This window comes from Cryptomeria japonica, chromosome 7 (assembly GCF_030272615.1).
Source record: "Cryptomeria japonica chromosome 7, Sugi_1.0, whole genome shotgun sequence".
Lineage (NCBI taxonomy): Eukaryota > Viridiplantae > Streptophyta > Pinopsida > Cupressales > Cupressaceae > Cryptomeria > Cryptomeria japonica.
This window is the reverse complement of record NC_081411.1, coordinates 368,700,885-368,706,884: the sequence shown is the minus strand read 5'-3', so window position 1 is coordinate 368,706,884 and position 6,000 is coordinate 368,700,885.

The following is a 6,000-nucleotide window of genomic DNA, read 5'->3' as shown; positions in this document are numbered from 1 at the left end:
ACATTTTGAAGGGTTGGAATAAGTAAAGGAAGTCCTGCTATATGGAATAATTACATTGAAATAAGTAAAGGAAGCTACAAACATAGTATCGACTTTCCTCTTAAGTTGACCACACTACTTTACTAGTGTATTGATGGTTTATTAGTGCGGATAGTAGTGGTATGAAAAGCATGGATTTCATGGTACTAAAATAAAAAAGAACACTATAAATATAGATTTTTCATTAAATGATAAATATAGAGTTGTCATATTTAAGACATAATTCTATCTTTGAACTTACAATTAATCTATGAAGAGATTACGATAAAATAAATATATCATAAAAAATTAGAATTCAATTGTAATACAGTTACACTGTGCACAAAATAACATTAAGAAGAAGATAACTAATACAATGTTGTTTATGAAACCAAAATTGTATCAAATGTAGACAAATACAATGTTAAAGGGACAAAGAAAAACAATTATCATGATTAAATATAAAAGAGTTCACACAAGTAACACAAACTTACATGCATATAAATTTGATTCAACCTAATGTACCATCTGCATCCTCTCTCTTTTGCAATGCATCTATGATTGCCTTATGCTCTTCTATTGAAAGTGTCCACAATACCTTATTAGCAGGTCTACCTTTGTAGCTTTCTAATTTGATGTTTGTTGCCACCACCAAATGAGAATAGTGTATAATCTTCTTTTCTGATTGGTAGTCTTCATAAGTTGGTAAGCCATTCCTTCTTGTTAAGTATTTGTGTAGACATGTACCAACTACCACAATAGACCCAACTGGATATTGAAAAACCATCATCTACTTGATCACATATCAACTTTTTCTTAGGTTCTACACATCTAGCTAGCCAATACTCAATCTGCTCATCATTATCCTCAGGTGCAACAATAGCATACACATGTCCTAGAAAACAAATTTAAGTACATGTAGAAATAAAACTTGTTAGAATTTATAATTCAAATATGTAATCATAAATTATATGACAATACATAAAAATATATAATTTAAAGTTATAAACAATAAATTGAATTCAATTACCAGGTTGTATGAGGTTTGAAACATGATCATAATCTTTTGATGCAAATGCATGATTGGGGTCTTCATTTCTTCTAACATCTTCATATTGTGTCTCAGTGGGTGTTAAGGATTTGTGTTGTCATTCTTCAACCCATTCCGTATTCTCGCATTCTTCCCATTCACCTGCAACACAAAATTAACAAAAACATGCAAGCTCTCTAGTCCATATAGTCCAAGTGTTAGAATTAGAACTCTTAAATGAATGCCATCTAGCTGACCCATATCTTGGAAGGATATTCTCCTCTTTAACTGGCTAGAAGAAACATCTAATTATAGAGTTCCGACTTGATCCTGTGGATAAATTTGCACTACACCAATCCAAAATTGTACTTTCATTTTTAAATTTAGCCTTTTCCTCGAATTTGAGTTGCTCTCTACAAAGGGCTCTCTTAACACATGCACCAGAACCATCATGTTCTCCTTTCCCGTGTCCAGCCTAAAAAAAACTCCACGTGTTCGATATTAGTTTTCTTATGAATCCTACTCAACCAATAAAACATTCTAGCATTCTTGAATTGCCCTGTGCAATTATCAGACCGTATTAGATGTTGTGTCATCTAAACTTCTCTCTCCCTCAAATTCTGAAAAAAGGTCTTGAAGCAAAACTGGACAAACTCAAATGAGTGTAATTTATTATCACTCATATAGAAATGGTACTCTCTCAAAATTTTGTGATCCTCTTGTGCACTATCTAGTGCATGCCTATAGACAATATGGAAAAAAATCGATACTTGCACTGAATTGTAGTATTGTGATTGGACCTCATCTTGTGGTGCAAGCGTGTAGTTCTCTACAAAGTCAACAACCGAAAGTATACTACCAACAGGAAATGTATCCTTACATATTTGAAACTGACTATCGAGCCATCTAGCATTTTGAGTGTGTTTAACATATTTAGGTACGATGTTACTCTTGAATTCATTCATAAATGCATGAACACTAACTTTTTCAGTGATTAGATCGCATTGTTTTCCAACCTTTCCATCCTTCAGTGGATACTCAATAGTTTTAAATATTTTAACATCAACTAATTATTGTCCAAAATCATTTGAAAGATTTTCATGCAAACATTCATCCAACAATGCAAGATTGCCACATATATCACATACACCAGAAACACATGCATTGAAAAGAATATTTTGTTCATTTAGTGGGTTGCAAAACAAACTTGAAATAAACTCCTTTATAGTTTCAAGTGGTATATTTATACCACGTTCTTGGAACATTCCATTACTATGCATGGTAACACATATATATTGAAATACATCATAATGGTAGAGAAATTGAACACGAGTTTTGCAACAACATGTGACTCTTTCCTTGTTAATTCGAACATACCAAGGTTTAAACTTTTCAAAAGACCTTTGACAAATGCTAATAGTCAACACCTTATCATCCAAAAAACTTTTATACAATTCAATTTGAGTCATGTCCAATAGGTGTTTGGATGTGGATCATGAATTTTTGACCCAACTCTTAATTTAAGAACATCTCTAACATTAGGTGATACTCTCGTATTATCATGCCAGAATTTTTTGATCAAATTTTTTACTCCACTAGTAAGTTTCATATAAGACCTTGGTAGTCTACCACTAAAAGTCCACAATTTGTTTGCCGGATCACTTTCAAAATTAACTCTTCTTTTTACAGCTCTTCACCAAGTTTTGCGATGAATATTAAGATATCCACTTATGTTACTCATCATTCTTTTATTAGAAGTTGTTTAGCTTACTAAAGCTCTTGTTATTGTCCGTCGTGCCATATTTTTATCTTTAGAAGGACTTTTCTTTCCAATTGTATCAAAGGTGTTAGCAATAGTCAATACAACTTGTTTTAAAGACTCGTCGTTCTTCTTGGGTTTGACATAAAAGCTTAACTTCTTCATCACTTTTCGCATTTTAGTCATTTTAATTAGTTGTACCATTAATTGACATTGAAACCCAAATTTATTATTATAAAAAAAATGTCTAAACAATCTATTTGCATGTGTCCTAATTTGTCTCCATGAAACCAAGCCAGGAAGGTTGTCTAGTACATCAATTTTAATTTCAAATTTTTCATTCATTTGATTATCATTCAAGCATGTTTCATTTTCAATTGGTGTTTCCATGTCTACATACAGTACATCACTTTTAATTTCAAATTTTTCATTCATTTGATTACCATTCAAGCATGTTTCATTTCCAATTGGTGTTTCCATGTCTACATACACATTATTGGTTTTAGTTACAGGTGGATTTTCAATTTCATTTGGAGTTTCAAATTCGGTTTCAATTTTAGTTTCAAGTTGAGATCTAATTTCATTTGGGGTTTCAATTTGGATTTCAATTTCAGTTTCAACTTGAGTTCTAATTTCATTTGGGTTTGATTTTCAATTAGAATTTCATTTAATAAGTAACCCGCTTCTACTAAATCATCAATTTCTTCATGAGAAAAAACATAGGACTGTGAAGGCATACATGTATCCAATAATGGATTAGAAGATGCACCTGAATTAAATGGTTCTATTGTGTTTCCTTCGTCAGCATTTATGGTCTCATTGATGTTCTCCTCTTCTAAAATGATTGTGGAACTTGAAGCTCCTTCTCTCATTCTTGATCTTCTCTCTCGTTGACGCATTGCCTCCTTCTCCCTATTTGCTGCACTCTGCTCAGTTGTCAGAACCTTCCTCTGCCTCTTCCAGTGTTGATTTGATCCCATGGCTACACCAAAATTTGAATTCGAATCGATCTCCTTACCAAATTGACAATAAGACAAACAAAGAGAATGATTAATCAAAACATTCTCTTTGCAGATTGTACCTGTTAGGCAATGATTAAAAAATCATTCAATCATTGGGATTTGTGCTTGTGGGACAGATTCTGGCCCAACGGATCTTTTTAGAAACGGGCGCCCGTTTCGCTTTCAATGGTACAAAGCGAAACGGACGCCCATTTTTTGAATTTAAAAAACGGGCGCCCATTTGTTAAAATTAGGGGCGGGAAACAACCCTTAGCTTTTTTTTTTTTCTTCAAGATAGGCTTGGTGGGACTAATCCTATGCTTGGACCTCCAAAAAAATGATTGAGGTAAAATGACATTAGATTTCTACCTTGGCATAATTTTTTGAGGGCCTTTCTGATTGAATTTTTTGATGAAACGAAAACCCATTAGAGTTTTCAGTGTCCTGATTTCAGAAATGTAAATTTCATAGTGATAAGATTACTTTTTCTATTTTTGTATTATTTATTAATCAAAAGTGGAAGCTAAACCTAAAATACCAAGGTTCACTAAAACTTTAATAACTTTTTTGTTTTTAGGATTTTAGAAAAATAAATTATATGACATCAATCTACATACAATTCTTTTGAATATAAAAAAAAAAAAATGAAAAATAAGAAATTTTCATCAAATAATGGTGGTCGTACACTCGATGTTTTGAAAATATACTTTATTGTCAGTTAAAAATTAATAAAAAAAAATATTCAAGAAAAAAATAAGAAAAAATATTCTCATCAATATTTGGTGTCTTAGGTATCATTTCCCAGAAGGATTTGCAAAAATTCATTTATTTGCATAAAAAAAGGGTGGTCGTACACATGTGTGGTATGGTCCTGAAACAGGCATTTTGAAAAACTGGTTTTTAAACATGCCTACTAAAAAGGGATTTCTAGCATGTGTGTATTAAAATAAATTACATATTTGAAAAGTAGACTCTGAGCACTACATTTTCTATTACTGAAGTTTTTTGAGATTCAATCTCTAAGTGCATCAAATTTTGACATCAATTGACAAAAAATTTGAAAAATAGAGAAAACACTTCCACTTTTTGCCCAAAAGTGGCACTCAACTTCTTCCAGCCACCCAGGTGTTAAAATGATAACTTTATAATATACCATGTGATCTCAATAGTATATTGAGAGTTATATTTTGTAAGATTTATTTGTACCCATTATTTAATCCTTTGACTAGATCGCCTATGTAACCTAGAATAATTTGTTTATTTTTATGTAGAGGGAAAATAATTGACTTCTTTGATAGTATTCAATCCCTATACTCAATGCACAAATATTGAAAATATATCAAGACAAGATGTAGAATACTTATGTAATTAATATTATTGTAAATATTACAATGTTCTTGTGAATTTATTTCGTGGTAATCAATCATTCTAAATAACATAAAATGGTATTATCAAATGCCAATTTTACACACAACTTAAGACCTTTATCTTACAAGCAAATGAGATAATATTATGTTTTAAAGAAACTCAACCTAGAAATAAAAATAGAATTTAAATTAATAAAAATATATAAATATAATATAATGAAGAAATAAAATTATAGATATAACCCAATCTAAACAAATAAAATTGATCGTGTTCTTAAATGATCTAAATAATATGAATCTAAAAATGTTTTGAAAGTTAAAATCAATAAGTTCACCAAATAAATTATATTAAATTAAATTAAACTAAACTAGAAAAGATAAAAGCAATGGTATGCATTTGTATTCCTTATATAGATACCAATAGCTAAATTTAATTGTATTTAAATTCTAATCTTTTATTAAAAATACTGACAACCATCTAGGTGGATAACTAATTTTATTTTTTGTGACATGTTTACCAATTTTAGTTAAAAATTCACTATTTTGAGAAAGCGTCATCGCTTTCTAACAAAACAACATGGCTCCTGACTCAAACAAAATATATAAATTGAAATCACACTGAAAACAGAAAATTTGCTTGCTCAATATAATCAATTATCAAAGTAACATCTAATAATATTAACAAATATCATCATACACACAACTTAAAACCTTTATTCTATAGACTAATAACATAATAATATGACTTGAAGAAACTCAACTTAAAATTTAAAATTAAAATAATTTAACTTTAAAAAGTAAAATATAATCGAGAAATAAAACCAT